Source organism: Cataglyphis hispanica, chromosome 11 (genome assembly GCF_021464435.1).
Source record: "Cataglyphis hispanica isolate Lineage 1 chromosome 11, ULB_Chis1_1.0, whole genome shotgun sequence".
Taxonomy (NCBI): domain Eukaryota; kingdom Metazoa; phylum Arthropoda; class Insecta; order Hymenoptera; family Formicidae; genus Cataglyphis; species Cataglyphis hispanica.
In genome coordinates this window covers 5123141-5141709 of record NC_065964.1, presented here as the reverse complement: position 1 = coordinate 5141709, position 18569 = coordinate 5123141, and the positions used below count along the sequence as shown (strand labels likewise).

The 18569-nt window shown below is 43.1% G+C and overlaps 2 protein-coding genes across 6 annotated transcripts in view; one reads left to right on the top strand and one right to left on the bottom strand.

Annotated features, from left to right (window-relative positions):
- Positions 1-18569, bottom strand: part of LOC126852792 (uncharacterized) — a 194915-nt gene that overhangs the window by 80130 nt on the left and 96216 nt on the right. The window lies entirely within an intron of this gene.
- LOC126852791 (uncharacterized) overlaps positions 1-18569 on the top strand; it is a 147550-nt gene that overhangs the window by 59767 nt on the left and 69214 nt on the right. The gene's annotated exons all lie outside the window — the stretch shown is intronic.

The following is an 18569-nucleotide window of genomic DNA, read 5'->3' as shown; positions in this document are numbered from 1 at the left end:
CGCGCGCGCTATTTTCTCTCTCGCTCCTCTCTGCTCACGAAATTAGGAAAGTTATGAAATAGGAGAGATATACTTTGCGTGGAAAGGCTGGACGACGTTCGAGAATATTACTGATTCTTGCCGCACTAGCCGTTTGAAAGTAGTCATACATTTATTCCGCCGCGACGAGAATGACGTTCTATTGGTAATAACTAAAGTGCTGAGTTTTTGAATTTTTAAGCAGGCCCGAGTGACTTATGCATTCGAGTTTGCGGAGAGTGTAACCGTTGAATACTTAAGTATTTGAAATGGTTTAAAGAAGCGATAAAATATGCTTTAGGATCTGCGTACAGAAAAAATTTAAAATTATGATTATATTAATATCTGATCCTCGGATGATCTGTGTTTGAAAACTAAATCGCAAAATCTCCGATATAAAATCGAGGGCAGTTAAAGCGGGCATTTATGCGCCGCATAATGCAAAGCGTTTTGACATTTCGCAGATGTCTTCTTCTTTTATTGAATTTAAAATGATGATTTAAATCGTTTCGAAGCTCGTACATCTTTCCACTTGTCGAGGACAAAATGGCAGTCGTCCTTAAAAATTTCGTAAAAGCCAAAGCGTCCGAAATCATTGGGGAATGAGCGCGGATTTTTTGCGCGCACGAGTTTACAATGTCTCCTTTTTAATGCGCGTGCGCGCGTCTATACGCATAAACACATGAGCTTTTTATGAGAGAAAGAGGAGAAAGAGAGAGAGAGAGAGAGAGATGCTACCGCGATTCGAAAGAGAGTTACAATTCAGCTTGCGAATGTAAAACGCGTGAAAAAAATAGATGACAGCGCAACGGGCAGAAAGTATGTTGTCGCTTTTACTTCCCCCTCCCTTTGTCGTCACGGCGGACATTATCCCTGTGTTTCCGGCCTTTTTTTTCCCAACGCTCTTCAATTTGCGAAACGATTGCGGCGGACGAGATATGCATTTTCGAGGACTCGCACCCTATCCTCGTCTAATTCCGTTCTCGTTGTACTCTCTTTCGCGCAAACACGCGCTCCCATGCCACTCATTCCGAAACTCATTTCGCAATATGGGATAAACAACGTGTGGGTATTGTCGGAAAATGCGAATGAAGCTCGAACGAAGATAATTCCGAGCCCAGAGCGAGAATAGTGCTAAACCAATTAAGCACGTGATGCGTCGTGTTTCACCGATCATCAACTTGACATTGTCGTTGATCGAGTATCGGGATGGTATCCTTTTTCAAAAAGTGCGAGCATCATTGCCTTATATTTTGAACATGAAACGAGATAAATAATATAAATAAATAGGAAAGAATGTAGAAAGAGAGAGAAGCGACATGTATACCTTTAGCCGCGCAAAGCGTTTCGTAGGATTATCACCCGCAGGAGATTCTCAATGTACACATAACCGATCCCCGGCTAGCGTAAAATTTAAAGAATCGGCGATTAAACATTTGGTATCAGTAGCGAAATGACGTGATATTTGAATAACATCCTTCATGATTGACTCGACTTTGCTCATCGCTCTGTCCCCTCGGAGTAATGCGGATAAAAGGAGGGGGATTACGCGATCTTCGTGCGAGATATCGACGAGTGAAAAAAAAAAGAAGTTGTCGTTTGAGATCGATAACGATACAGGATGGGGGGGGGGGGGAATCCTCCACCTCTCGCAGCGGATATGTACGTTTATCGCGTATGAACTTCAATTTCGTGATGGAAGTGGATTAATACAATTTAATGGCGCCCCGGGAGAATTATATGCGCGTCGACATCTCGTAGCTCGATCTTCCTGCGAATACACATATATGTGTATGTATGTGTGTGCGCTCGCGCGGATACGCGAGTCCTCACGATATGGCATTGGCCTGAGAAAGAGGAGGTATGCTTTTAATGATAATGAAGATAATGACAATAATTTAATTTAACCCTTCGCAAGAGAGAGAGAGAGGATGAGAGAAGGAAGTCGCGTTGAACCGAAAAGCAATATCCATTCCCTCCTCCAAATTCCTCCCTCGCACGATGCAGTATGCAAATATTAAAGAGTTGCATCCTCCCCGACGTCGCCTAGACTTAGTCTTAATCTTTCCTGTTATTTATCTTGATTGTTTGTTTCTAGTCTCTTTTACCGACTATCTCTCCATAGCGCGCTCTTTACTGCTCGGTGCTCCGTGTAATTTTTGTTACAATCCTTGGGAGATTCTCCCTCCGTTGCAATTAATCTACATTCATTCGCGTATCTTGTCCTTTGTCTTGTTAAATGGGGTATTATTCTATAACTCTCTATTGACATCGCACACATTTGAAGTAGCTACATTTAACCTTTATTTTTTTACGCGAAAATGTAACGGTAATTATTTCAACAACGATAATTATTCGCGTATACTCGCATCTTAAAGGATTAAGATAATGTCAAGTAAATTGTATTTTTTTTTTCCTTTTTATACTCAATGTAACGTCGCTAATACGAAGACCGCACATATCATCATTTAATGTAGCCTCACAAGCTGCTTTTATACGTAGCTTTCGCGCTTCTAATCTCATGGCTTTACGTATAACAACGTTGCTAACGCTTTTAGGAACTCGGGCTCAGAACATCCGCGTAAATATCTTTTTCTCTTTTGTCTCTCTCTCTCTCTCTCTCCTTTTTTCGGCCTTTCCTTTTCGCAAGCCACTGACTCGCGTAGGAGTCGATAAAAAAAAACGAAAAAAAAAAAGAGAAATGCGTATGTACGGTTACGAGACGAAAAAGAAAAAAAAAAGGAAAAACACGGTCGCGCTTATGAGAAATGCAAACGACGTTGGTGGAGATCCGAGGAACGACTGTCACGGTCGCGTTCATTTCTGCTTCTATTTCCATACGCTCGTGGCGCGAAAAATATAAAGTCGCATCGCCGCCCCGTAAAAAGGAGGGCGCATGCAAAGGATGCGTAATACCGTGCTTAACCATCCGACCCCGTCCGCGAACCTTTAACCGCGCCGCCAATTTTTCACCACCGTATATATATATATATATATATATTCCACTCCACGATCAGATACAGCCGCATATTGCCCGCGCGACACGATACCGGATAAATCTGTGCGAATCTTTCCAAAATCGCCCATCGCGCAATAAATCACGTACGTTATACTCTGATGATAAGATAATACTTTTATAGATATTAATCGTGCAGCGCGTTGTACCCTCCCCTCAATTCTTTGATCCGATTCAATTTAATCCTCTTAATTCCGTTTAATTATAAAAATTTCCTTCTATTATTGCGGCGCGAAAACGAATTTATACTCTTGTTCGTTTTATTCGGAAAATATATCGGAAAAATAAGGAATACTCGTCACACGTCAAATTTAATTTCTAATTCGTGTCCTTCAAATGGATGTTTCTCAACCGCTCGGAAATACAGAACTCATTTATTAATTAACTCGTTGCCTATTAATACCGTTTCCATCCAGGTTAAGTAAATACAAGCGGCGCACGACGGACATTTCGGTACGTTCTGTTTGTTCGGTCGTCGAAATCGGCTGGGCTGAAAGCCGCGACCGCGATGGCGCATGGCGAGGAGCGGAGGGTGATGGCGTGAGTCGGAGTGAAAAACCGGTGGCTAGAGGGAAGGACGAGGGAGGAGGAGGGAGTTAACGGCGCGCTGCAGCGGTGGCGGCGTCGTTGTTACCGTTGTTACTATCGACGAAATTACGATACCCAACGGGATGAAGGGGTGTGGGGGGGGGATGGGATGGGAGGTTTGCTGCGGCGAACTGTGATCCCTGCGCGATAGTTTCGAGACGTAACGCGCCCCATTCCGCGCCCCCGCCCCCTTCTACCCCCGCGTGGGTTATCCCCCGCGAGCGTTCGCCGGCCGTCAGATCGAAAAATCGCGCCGTTATGTGCACGCGCGCGAGCGAGCGAGCGAGCGAACGAACGAGCATCGCGACCCTCTCTCGTACTCGAGAGACGCGACGTTACATCGGATTCTATCGCGAGCGGAAATTGCGCGAGGTAGCGCGCCGGCGAGAATACAACCGGCGATTTCTACCTCGAAATCGCGGAACGAGACATTTAGTCCCGCTCGTGAAAGAGACATATATGATGTCGAGCACGTTCACCCATCTTCCAGATTCCGGGATTACACGAGAGAAGTTTGCCAAAAGCAATGAAATATTGTTCTCTCATATTTTTATTACATCTCGTTACCAGTCGTATTTCCTTCTCTTGTTTGCGAGAGAGAGAGAAAAAAAGGGTCTATCCAAAGTTCCGACATTATTATCGTGACGTCAACAAAGTTTTGACATATACGTTATTTATTTCTTTATGCTATAACATCACACGTGAATAGCGTTAAATGGACACGGGACAATGTGCTAGTTGTCGTCGTGGCACCGATCCCCTTCGTCTGCATTTTGCTACCGTCGTTTGATTTTAATTGTCAGTCGTAAAAGGTACAGTTGAAGTGGCCAAAGTGCCGCAATCGGGTTAACGAGGCAACTTTTACTTTCATGAAGAGATATAATTCCGCGAAGTACATTATATTATATTATATTCCGACCGCGTCTCTCTCTCTCTCTCTCTCTCTCTCTTTCTCCGAGCGAACCAGTTATTTTCGCTCGTGTTTTATACGCGACGCCGCTAGTTTGTTCGTGCCCGGTAAAACACCGTCGTCGCTAAGTATCTCCGGATGCGCGACTATCTGGATCCTCTTTTCGCGTATAAGATGTCCCAAGTTTGCCCGCACGTCTTCTTTCATTTGCGCTCGCATTCTTCGAACAACTTTTGAGAACGCGCGGGGGGGAGAAAATTTGGATTCGACACACTATCTGCTCGCAACTTCTTCATGCTCGACATTAAATATCTTTCTAAGACTCGAATTAAAGTTCCGTTAAAGTGAAGTCTAGTTGAAATCAAACGAGGAATAAAAGTTATCTTTATAATACACTCGCGCGCACTTATTGAATTTATAATCAGAGAACATTTCTTCTCCCTCAATTTTCTGTCACTTCTGAAACGGCATAGTTGAAAAGTCAATCGAATTTACATTTGTTTTCGAAATAACACGCGCGCAGTGTTTTGTTCGAGACACTCTGTATACATTTAAATATACTTCAATATCGTGTCCTTAACAACAACGGTGGTCGTAATGTTCGGTATCGTAATGACGGCATATCTCCTTGCCGTCACTCTAAACGTCGCAAGCGCAGAGTATTATTTTACGTCGCGCAGTTACGTTCAATTAAGCGATTAAAACGCCGACGCCCTGCGTCGCGGGCTTAATGCGTTTTACGAGAATTAACATTACGTGGCCGATTCCGCCGCGAATTCCTTACGTACTAATTCTCATCGATTCTCCTTTTATCATCAAAATTATTATCATTTCTGAAAATTTCTCATTTCTATAAATTGACTCTTGAGGACGAATAAATGTTCTCCTCATGACTGCAGGTTCGCTAATATTTCCTCTCGTCAAAATTGGGGAGCGAAGGGGGAACAAAGGCGGCGGGGGGCTCACGCATAAATGTTCGACATGGCGCACGAGATGGTTCGAGATCGCCGCACATCTGTTGGCTGCGCACCGCGGGGATCCCTCTTAAGTGCATAATTGATGTATACGGGATGGATTGGCCCTGGCCGCGATACGCGATGATTCATGAAAAGCGATTTCGCTCAGTGCCACGGGCGTTTAGGCAAACTATCGATACTTCCGTACATGCCGTTCGGCATCAAAGACCGTACGAATCCGATGGCTAATATCGATATATGGATGCCAAACACCGGATGGTGAAAGCGAGTTATAAACGATATTAAAGGTAAACATTGGCGAATGTCGGAAGATGCGGCGTCAATTCAAGGCATTCCGCGTCTCCTTCAACCGTTCTCGACCGTTAAAAGGAACATATACCGACGACACGCCATTTCGGCCGGCATTAACGTAGCGAGAACTCGCAACTGACAAGCCCAGATGAACAATTACCTTACGAAGTTGGAGTCGCGCGCGAGTGCACCGAGCGTGCGGGACGCGTTCGCTCATGAACCGCGCCGGGAAATAGGTCGCTGGTAATGGGCCCGGTAAAGTCCTCGTGAAAGTTGCACGGTTGTTTATGGTCGCGCTACACGCACTAAGCCGAGACGGGTGGAGGGCCACCTATGCCACCTATAGCTATAGCTGGCTCCCGACGTTCGTTCCGACGCACGTAAACGCCCCACGGCGCGCGTGTGTCACACAACAACGGATTTATCCGTCCGCTAAGCCTGCACGCTCTATCTCTACGCTACCTCGCTCATCCCCTCCCGTTTCTACCCCCGCGGATAGTCTGGCATAAAACGTAAAAAGTGGTAAACGTCGGCGGGGATGTAGATATTATACGGCTTCCCGTGTACACGTGTAATATATATGTTAAATCGGGACGCGGGAAACTGCGCTGCTTGATGAAGGGGAAACGATACGGCCGTTACGTCTCTGCCGAAAAGAGGAGAATATTATCGAGGATCGGTTATGATAACGATACGATTTTATGCATCGCGACCAATAGACGCGCTCTTGTGGCCGCTTGTTACACGAGCGTTTACGATCGAGCGATCTGCACGCGATGTGGCAAAAGTGGCAATATAGATATGGAATGTCGAGAGCGATACAATGCGCAATACGATCGTAACAAATGACAAAAATAAAAATTTCGATAGATACACAAGAGCTACTCTTTTAAAAGATTTATTTATTTTGAATTTTTATTTATATTTTTTTACACGTTATTTAGAAGTTTACACATAACATTGTACCGCTCCGTATTCTTAACGGAATCGTTTACGGTAATTAAAAGGACGCGTTGCGTTTCTGAAGGTAAATGTAGCGACGCAGATGCAGCTTTATTTTTGCAACAGTAACTTCGAATGGCATTAGAGTTTGCAGACGCCAAGTTTCGCGACAACGGTGACGAGAGAATTAGGGAGAAATATCAAGCGAGATGAAAGGAATTGTTCCGCGAATTGTATCCAATTGTATCTGCAGGATCGTATCGTAGCGGGGGCAATTAGCGCATTGTATTAATTTACGACGGATACACGGCATTGCTTTAATTAAAACAATTCCAGACAGTTCGCCTACGGTATGACACGCAAACTCGAAAATTAGCGAGAACAGCTCGATATCGTGTCATCGTACCCGCACTCGTAATTGTATTTGTCTGCGTCTTGGCTTCCGTGAACTGTTTGAGGTGGCCGTCAATGATCCTCACGTCATCGTCGTCGTCTCATTCAAGCCAATAAAAAAAAAACGCAACGAATTCTTCGGAATAATAATTCTTTCGGATATTCGAACGGACTAGAGTATCAAAAGAGTTGTTTCTCTCTGTGTAAATTGTCGAGGGAGTGCGTTCCTCGAGAATAATATCTTGTTACAATTGCAACGCGCAGAAAGGAGGAAAGAATCTTAAATATTTAAGCCGTTCTTTGGAAGAACTTTCGGATTAATCTATATGAACACTTTTTTCTTGTACGTCGTCCTCTTTCAATCGACAATCGAGACATTTGTATCGCGACACTGAGCTTGATAATAACGGACTTCATTAAAGAGCGCGACCGCCCGCGAAACCTTGTCAACGATGATTTATTTTTACGCGCGGCGACGCTTTATAACACGGATGGAGAAAAATATTTCCCGGCATTTAAATCCACCGTTTCGCGGCTTATACATATGCATCGTTTTACGAAATTGCAAAGGCAACGTAGAGGCGGCACCGCGAGCGTAGAGAGAGAGAGAGAGAGGGAGCGAGGAAGAGTTGCAACGCTAGAAATTTCGAATTTAAACGAGCCTATTTGGATTCCGACAGCCCCACCGTCCATTTTTGCGTAGAATGACCGGCGCGCGGCTGGTATCCGACAATCGGCGGCAACCGGTAATCAAAATAATCGCCAGCGAAACTCGTTTGACTCGCGGCGGAGTAATTCCGGAAAATGTTTCCGCGTCGTGTATATTACGCGTGATGTAATGCGGCTCGCGACATTTCTCACGGCAAATCACGCGAACCTTCCATTTAATATCTCAAAGTGAAATTAGTGATTCGCATTGCGTGTAATTTTATTACAGTTGTAAATTATTTCAAGATAATGTTCAATATAAATTATTGAACTTGTGAGTATTGATGTATATTTTAATAAAATTGAAAAAAAAAAAAATAAATGATTACATATTAGAAAAGAGTAAAAGATGCTTGCGAGAAAATATATAATTTTTAATATTCAGATTGCCAAGTATCGAATGCGAAAACGCGGATTACCAGCAAATTACGATAATTACGTGTCTAATGGCAGGTTCGTTGATGAAGTTTTCTCAACGACCGGCAAGCTACGAGAACCGGATTTGTCTCGAGTACACGCGTATGTACATGCGAGGAGCCGTTAAATTAATCGGCGGTCGGCCGATCGAATGAGAGTCGTTCAATTAAGGTGTAGTTGCTGTTGTATCCTTAATGAAAGATGTAGTTTACTCGAGCACAACCATCTCGCGAAACTGGGTTACCGATCCGCGGAAACCAGTCGGATAGATTAATTCACCGCAATGTTCACGCCACGGGCTGCGTTTCAGCAGGATGACTTAGGTCCGAGACTGCGATATTGAACCGAGCTTTCGGTTCTATAAGCGAGTCTCCAACATTCATAATTATGTTTCCCCTCTCAGAGAATTGACAGAATACTTTCAATTATACATAATTACATCCAGCTATAATAATCTTTTCTTAAATTTGGCTCCGTTAATTTTGGTATCCCTCCATTTTTACGAATACTAATCGCGCCTCATGATAGACCACGTGACAGCAGATGACAGCTTCACGTGCACAACTGCAAATGCACGATATGGTTGGGAGCAACTCGTGAGTTTGTGGGTAAGAGGATATCCGTAATTTTTTGTTTCCCCTAGAGGGTCAAAATTAACGAGAAACTCTATCATATATTCTATTATAATAACATTAATATCAAAAGATGGCTTGTTAAATTGAAAGTTGTAATATTGAAGCAAACTTTTATTCTATAAGCAAAGTTTGTTTAATTGATTCATATATTTAAAAAAAAATGCATGTCTTATAATAATATCGTGGTTATACTCAATATTTTACGGCATCTACGTAAACACGAAAAATAATAAAACACGTGATTGTTAATAACGTCGACGAGAAGGCATTTTCATCACCTGCTACCAGTTGAAAAATTGGTGCGACGATTCTGTTTCGCGAATTAAGCGCGCACGCGGAGCAATTTCACTTAAATTAACCGATTTAAAAAACTAGCCGAGCCGACATCGCTGGATATATCTTAGGCTCTCTATCGGAACGTGGCGTCTGCCCCCGTTTGTGCGGAAACTAGATTTTTTTCCGAACCATGTGTATGTGTGTGTGTCGACTTACCGCTGTCGGCTTACATTATACGTAGATGGGTGTAAGCGGCGCCGCGCGAATTAAGCGGGCGGCGTGCGCGGAATTCCGATCGCTTCATCGGGATTCGACGCAAATATGCTATTAAAACAAATGGGATCGACCCTCCCCCCGGGTGCCGCGACGGAAGAATACGGTTAATTACGAGCCTTAGAATTCAATTACAGGCCACGTAGCCGCCTGTAAATTTCCGGCCGGTTACCCGGCCGGGGGTCCCGTGCCGCGATAATGCGGATACAATCGTAATTGCGTAATTACGATTGTCCACGCGGCGTTAATTTTGCCGTGGCGCGCGCCCGGAAAATTCGCCGCCTACAACAATACGGCGACATTCGTCACGGAACATTGCCGACTAATGGACTGCTTTTTGTAGTATGATAAACGTTAAAGATCTCCGCCCGGTGCGAGATGGCCATGAATTGCCGTAACAATTTCCTTCTCGGATTTGCGTTATTAATATAACACACACACTCAAACATATTACATACAAAATTATATAGGATATTTTTTCTTTAAGCAATAACACTAATCATTTTATTAATTATTTAATCTCAGGAAATATTTTCAAATTGTAATGCTGAGACATGTATTATTGAGAACAAATAATATGACACTCTGTCGCAAAAAAAATACGCTTAATTAGAAACCATGGGATTTAATTACGGATCACATAGACGGATCATGATAATCCATATAACACGGACACACAAATCGTAATTGCGTAATTACGTCTAATGACGAAAATTCCACGCCAGCTGCGATACCATAGCGTCAACTCTGTGGTATGTAGAAAATTTACGAAAACAATATGATGACGTGTACAAGTCGTTACGGAGCATTACCGGCGATAAATCGCTGATACATGTCACATAATATTGCGATTGACTCGTTTGCGCGCGAAATCGTATGTTTGTTTCTCAAATTAAATGAATCTTTAAATCTGATCTTTCATAAATGCGAATTTTTTTTCTCTGAGAAAAAATTTGAAGCCCGTATAATTATATACGGTGGATTATTTCTCTTCAGAGTTAATTACGCGGCTTTAAACGCGTATTTATTCAACTGCTTCTTCTTTTTCTCGATTTCTGAAAAATCCTGACTCAGAGGATATGCCTTGTTTAGATAATAATCCAACCGCGCGATCACTCTTACATAGTTTCAGCGAAAATTTACGCCGGAAAAAGGCGGACGATGCGTCAGCAGCAAAAAAGAGAGGAAAAAGAAAGCGCCGAGTCTTCAGCCCCGTGTCATGCGTCACGCATGCCTCATTATACTTCTAAATAGGCATTTTTTGCGCCGGTGGCTTCGAAGAGGGAGGGCGAGGGGATAGAGTGTCCCGTTGAAAAGCCTCGCGATGGGAGTCCAAACGGCCATTTTCAAGGACAATATCATAAGCGCTCGCTCGTGTTTGCGCATCACCCGCGCTCCCCGGAGTTCTCGTGTTACTCGTAAATTGACTCGTTTTCAATTAACGGCGATTTTAAGCGATTAAAGCGTGCCACGCCACGCCTCCTCCTTCTCCCAGATGATGATGATGAGTACCATCTGCCGTTGTGCGCGCGCGCCGTGACGTCGGAAAAATGAGTGCGCGGTGCGTGAACGAGAGTGCACCGACGCCATCGGCGTCATCCTGCCCCTAGGATTATTCGAGGGAGTGGGGAGACCTTACACGGGTAAATTTGAGTTGCACTTTGTAAACGGATCGGCGAGTATTCGTTCGTCAAGGATATGTCATTTGAGAGCAATTTTTCGAGTAAAAACATCTTTCTGGGATTGTGTGGAGAAAAATGATTAATTAAATTAAGCATGGAGTGGCGAGTAATAAAGCGAAACACTTTTGGCATTTATGTGCTTGTTCGAGGTTGCAGAAGAAAAATTTTGTCGACGCCCATGACTAGCCGGTCGCGCGTGGGTGCGTTTGTCTATCTTCCGCTTTTTTTCCTCTCACGCACGAAACGGAGTCGGCAGGGGCATGTACGTGCTCTGTCATCGAAAAGTCAAATATCCCATACCATTCGTTTTGACAATAGTATATTAATATACTTTCACGGCGAACGCAAATCCTTATCTCTTTTTTTCTCTCGATGCTACAACAGTCTTGAAGATTTAACTTTATCGGTTTTTCACAAAGAGATTGCCGAGATGTGTGAGAATAAGAAAAGTAGGTAGAATTCATCGTGTGTTTCTCCTCTCTTTAGAAATCTCGTCCGTCTTTCAGAGATTTTTTGTCGAGACTTTCAAATTTTCCGAAAAATTACTTCGTTACTTTGAACGACTTCGGGCGGTGGAAATTTTTTTGCGCTCGATCACCATGACTTTCCACCCTTGTGTTCCCCAGTCGAGGGCGTGTGTGGCGGCGACACACGCACGCTGCTATACGCGGTGGTCTGCGTTTTCTCTGCTATATCACCGCATCGAAACCCGCAACGAAGCCCCGCGTGCAGCCGCGCGCAAGAGTCTACGAATTACTTCCGTGTTTATAAAATAAACGAGAGAAGCGTAGCGTATATAGGGTGAGGGTGCTTTCCGTCTCTCTTTCTCTTTCTATATATATATATATATATACATCTCTCTTTCTCTCTCTTGTCGGTCTGCTTTTACGCGGGAGAGAACATACGCCGTTATTGTACTGGATATGCAACCAGAGAGAAACAAAGGGAGGGGAGAGAGAACGAGAGAGAGAGAGAGAGACGTTGTCGTACGTTTCTAAATGTTTTCCTCACGGACGGTACAGGACTATGTTTTCCGCAACAATAGCCTGGTCCCGTGCAAGTGTTATTGACGGAGCCGCCGTCTCGCCACGGTCGACAGAAGGCAGCCCCGACGTGTGATTACCGTGAATTGGACTGTGCTGCGCGATATGGAACTAACAGAGGAAACAAACAGTCGGAAGTGTCCGTCTCTGCGATTTTCGTCAATCGACGATACGTCGTTGTGCGGAGAATGGATATAAAAAAAGAAGAATGCGTTTTACAGAATGTAGAGAAAATTGAGAGCAGATAAAAGGACGCATTTTTTTTTTTCGATTGCAAGCTACATTTAACTGAAAGCAATCTCCGTGAGATTAATTCCACATATATGTTTCAAGCAGATTCCGATGACATTGTGGCCAGAGTTCATAATGCTTGCATTCCGAATTGTCGATCGTAAATACTTAAATTTCTGACACTTGTCAGAGTGTAAAAAAAAAAAACTCGTTTGAATAACGACAATTATATAATACATTAGGCAAAGCGCAGATAAAGTATTTGTTTGACGGAGTCGTTTAATCAAATTTTTAATGTTGCTCGTTGCATTAATTATACGCGAAATTACAAATGTAGCTGTAAGTAGCTGCTTGTGAAAAATTCACTCGAACATCTATGAATCTGTCATCGCGTTATAGACTTTGCTATATTTTTTATGCTATTATAATATTCATTCGTCTGCTCTGCAAACAACTGACAAGACGTAATGTTTTGAATTCTCTCTTTCTCTTTTCTCATGCACATCAGATAATCAAAGGATATTATTTTTACGGATAAGAGTTCTTTTCTCAAGATTCTTCTCTGTTGTTTTAAACTTAATTAGCAATTATGAAGGCGCGAGAACAATATTTTTGATTGGTCGAATTAAAAACGGCATTTGCCCCGCCGTACAAGCAGTGTCGTTATCGATGACGCGAGATTTATTTACATCCGCCGTCGAACAAAACGTATCTGACCGTACTTCCTCAATTTATAACTGCACCTATCGGATAGCGCGGAACAAAGTTCGATAACGTTCGATATTTAATGGAAAACGTTCGCTTCGCGCTTTGACGCGGCGCAATTCGCGACGAGAAGATGAGACAATTATTACTCTCGGCGTGTTAATTATTAACAACGCGCCGGGGAAAATGTTTCGTTTTTCCGGTCAAGCCGGGCACTATATGAAATCACGGCGAAACTGCGTTCAGAAACGGCTTTTGAAGCGTCGCCGACGATCGCCGGCGCTTGTTTCGCAAATTTTTTTTTTTTCTTTTTTTACCGACGAGATAGCGTTTTTTATTCGATATGTCACAAACTATACAACCGACACAATGCACGTTGTAACATTTCCTACAAGCGGCGATGCGATCGAGTAGGCGCATGACATATGCTCGGATATACATATATATATATCTACGCACAAACGCGCGCGCGCGTAAATAATCGCTGCGAATCGGTTAAATTTGCACAGGCTAAATAACCTGGGAATCGCGCGCCGGACATTACATTAATTATATTATTAGCGGCGATCATCGGGTGATATTCGCGTACGTGCGTTCGATTACGCGTGTATTGTGTTGATAGGGCGCGACACAGTCGCGCTTGTTGTTGTTGCAAAATATTTGCAAAGGAAGGAGGGAGTCGGTCGATGCGATTTTATTGACACCCTGTCGTCGATATAACTGCGCTTTTGTAAGTCCTCTCCGTTGCGAGTGACAATGCCAGGGAAATTGGCGGCAATGATCGCATTGTTTCTGCGAAAGAGCCGCGATACATTTGCTCCGCAATTTTGTGCGATTCGCGTTTAATTTAAATATATAATTATTTTCTCGTTTAAATCGCATTTAATCGTGCGGCTAACACACATTTCCAGAAATACTATTTACCAATTAATAACCGGTGAATCGCTCCGATATACTCATATATCGTATTGCGAAAATGAAACCGCGGAGAAAGAGTCGATGAAATATGTTCATTTCTTTTCGTCGGCGTGTTGATTGTATCTGGATGTGATAATTGAATTTTTTCAAATAGCGATCAAAAAGTGCGAGAAAAATCATCGTTAATTTTTACGAGTTTCCAACAAATCGGAATCGCCTCCAAACCCTGTTAGACTATAAATTACACCTTGCCGAGGTGAAACTAAATTTTCTTTCTCTGTTCATATTATAGGCAGACGAGGCATTACGGGAGAGGGAGAGGGAGGGGAAAAAGGGAGAGAGAGAGAGAGAGAGAGAGAGAGAGAGAAATCTAGAACGGGAGAGAAGGCGAATCGTTAAGCGGAGTTAGTCAACCCGGGTTAAATTGCGACAGCCTCATTAACGGCGCCCCGAAATTGACTGTGTGGACTTACGGACGCTCTGTTTCTCGAAACAATAATCACTCCGATGCCGCCAGCATCTTCCAAATGAGGACCTAACGAGGCATACTTTAATTCAACTGGGACGGCTGTATGTGTGTGTACGCCTCTTGCTAGATCGAGTGATCTTTCGCAAGATCGACAAAACGCCAAGTTTGTAGAAAAAGAAATGAGAGAATCGATTAAGACCCCTTCATATTCGAAGCGTTTATTATTACGCATATTCTAAAATTTCAATCAAATATTGTTAAACGAGAGCTTGAAATCGTAGATGAATCGGTATCGATTACCTATCATTGCGCGCTGATGCGTAAATATTAATTATATTAAATCATTAATATGGAAACACTAATTAGTAAATTACCATTGTGTAAATATCAATTACCGGAGATGCCATTTATTGCTATTACGTAACCGCTATTAATATAATGGTTCTTCCTCTTTCGATAAGATGGCCTGTCCTCGCGCGTTCTTGACAGCTCGCATTAAAAAAATTGATGCAAAAAAACGATTACATAAAATACCTAGGAAATACATTTGTGTGTGTGTGTGTGTGTTTATCAATCTAGATAACATCTCTCTGCTGTTTTCCTTCGACATTCGATATCGCCCCGTAAAAAAGTATCGATAACGATTCTCCCTTCCCCGCGTAGCAAATCCGCGAGATCGTCGGGCGTTTCAGCATCCGCTCGCATTAATGGCCGCGGATTATAGTCGCGGCCTATTATTATTCATAACGTATTATGACAATTCCATTGTGCCTGTTCCATCCGCGGCGTTTTACGATGAGCGGATCGCCGGCGTATTGCCGCGGGTATTATTATGTAAAACATGGCGATGCGGCTTAACGTACGTCGGACGCGCTGTATCAACATCGCGCGGAGGAGCTTTAAGTGCTTCCCGCGCGCCCTTAAAAGCTCTCCTCCCTCTCCTCTCCCCAATCCCCCCTTCCTCACAATCCCCTACTCTCGCGTCCTATTTCTCTCTCTCTCTCTCTCTCTCTCTCTCTATCTCCCTCCGCGGCTTGCATCCAAACATATTGTATGCTTCTATAAAAACGTCGTTTTCGGACTTTTTCGGCGACCCCGTTTATATAAATGGGATCGGGGAAAACGGTCGTGTTGCGAGGTCGCTTCCTCGGATACGCGAAATAGGATCGTGTATATATCGGAGGGCAATCAATTTGATAGCGCGGGGCTTTCTACGTGCCCTTTAAATAATTTGCGAGCGCGCCGATATGCCAGGCCGGCTTGTGCAACAACAACTGTCGAATCCACTAACAAAATTTCCGATGAGGTCGCCCCGCGGGTGTCCGATAAATTCCTAAGTCTCGCTCGCCGGCGGGGATCGACCTGGAGCGCGGCGGATCTACGATCGATGTACCGGTATTAGGAGCACATTTTCGGAATTGCGTGCACAGGGCCAGCCGCCCGGGGAATAATAATTCATGGGAGACTGCATTAAGTGATTGTGCAAAAATTCGCGATACCTACCTCGCTCATCGTAATAAAATTGCGCTACCCCTATCATCTAATTCTATTGTGGTTACGTACAGCCGTCGTATATACGTCTATTTATCATTATCTCATCTCTATTCCCGATTATTTTAATCATTCCAATTATAACCTTCACTACTACCTCTGCTTAATTAATTGTTACGAAATACACCTCTTTTTCCTTCTCTTTTCCTCTATTCGAGTCTAAAAGTATCTCTATTATCACACGTATCGTGTCGTCGCGCGCTTGGCGATGACAATAATAATAAAATACGTCACATGTATTAGCGTGCGCACGAGCCGCTCTTATAGCAGCGCGACGAGAGAAAAGGGACTCTTTTAAATTAAAAGAGATGTCTTGTTCACGTGTGTACGTGTGTTCGCGCGTTCTGTTAGACGCATCGGAGAACTTTTTCACTTTGAATAATAATCCGCGTATATGCCTCTTTTGTGTTTACCGTTGCCTTTGATGAAAGGGACTAATAAAATATAAAAGGAAGAAAAAAAAATATCGCGCTAATAAATTGCGCGGAACGAGAATGTCACGCGCGTGCAGCGAGAACGTCGTCTCTCGTATCGGTCTTTTGTGCATCGAAAATGCGCACACGTCAACGATATCGCGTAAGTAGTTTTAGCGAACTCGCGTCGTTAAGGTGCGCATTTGTACAATGCGCCTGGCGAGAATAACAAGAATCTGACGCGTGATTTTCCATTGTTACGGCAATTGCACCCTCCGCGTAGTTCGCTAAATTTAACAATGGCAAAATTACACACATTACACGCTTTAAATTCAGCGGCGTGATTTAATTGTTATTATTGTTATACGATTAATCATATCGTTTCGCGTGCAAAATACTCAAGCCACCGGAAATGCAATAACACTATTTTGCGCCGAAAATGTATATTATAGGAGAGATACGTCTGTTCTGAAATTCGCAGTTTTGAAAATATCGATCGTACGGAATGATTTGATGACTCGTTGGTTTACCGCCTTGTTAGGGGACGCGTTCGCTCTCTCTCTCTCTCTCTCTGTCGATCGCCGTTTATATTATGGGAAATGCATTTATTTGTGTGGCCACGCACAGTAACTGTAAAGAGCAAAGACCGACTATTCGCTTCTTTTGTTGAACATAATCATTATATTATAATAATTTTATAATAATAATAATATTCTCTCTCGTATACAATTCTAGTACATATAATACACAAAGACATACGCGTAGATATATATATATATATATAGTATTTTATAAAATATATATTTTTTAATTTCCTTTACGGAGAGCGAGAGAGATTGGATTCGAGCGAATGTTCGGATCCGGCTTTACGTGTCGCGTCGCGATGGCTCGATTCTCCCGGAGGAGGAGAAGCGTCCTTTTAAACAACGCGCTTTGCAATACGCAACGTTAATAAATATCGTAGCCGCGGGGCGCGGAATATTTTCCGGGACGCGGACGAGAGAGAGTTAAAATCGCCACCGGCCAGCGAATGTTATCGATGGTACACGGGTCCGGTCCAACGATACGGCGGCCGTGCACTGTACAAACTGATAATTGCTTGGTAAATTGTAACCCGGCGAAAGCGTAACGTCGTGAATATTTAATCGATATTAAATTTATATTACATTTCGATAACAATTCCCCGGGCATCGCGCGTCGGGACGGCGGCCCGACATAATTATTTTACAGCGATCGCCGATATGAACAGACAACTGCGAATATCTGTTCGATGCATCCTTCTTCCTCTCTCTCTCTCTCTCCTTTCCTCTCTTCTCTCGCAAACGGTATGCATTGCTGCAGTTTATTGTTTATATCACGTTACTCGTTTTGTAAACTATACGGAGAACTGTCTCCGCTTTCGTTTCGCGACAAAGTACAATATCTATTTCGAATGCATTTTAATAAAATCGCTTGCACAAAAAAGGAAAGATTCTTCCTAATATCAGGAGGGGTGGCGGTGTTCATGGACCGGATACTCGAGATCTTTGGGTTCAGGAGAAGCGTCAAGCTTAAAGCGTCTCTCGACGCGAAGAAAAATTCGACGTTAAAAAATTAAATTCAATTTCCCTATCATGAGTATTTGCGAGAAAATTAATTATCATTTTAATATATATTATAGATTTCAATAACCCCTGTGCAAATCGGAATTTAAAGATAATAATCGGCATGGTTTGCTCAATGGTTATTCAATCGCTTCGATTGTTTAAACTAATTATGAAATAAAATCGATGCACATGATGTTATTTTAAAATCCCATTAAGAGACGATACGGCTTGTTTAAACGCGATGCTGGCGTAAATCAGCCTGGTCGGCTCATTTTCCCGAGCTCGCATCTCCGTAAATCGCGTAAATTACGCGCATTTCTATGAAAACCTATCGGGACGCTAGTGTAAATGAAACGAGCGCGAGCGCGTGATGATTGCCCTACATATTGCACAGTAATTACGATCCATTAATAATAATTCACAACAGAAGTATCTTGCGAATTGTGTGATGCGCGCGGCCGTAATATATTCCATCGGAATGTATAAACAAACATACGCATGTTTATGTAAACCTACATATATATATA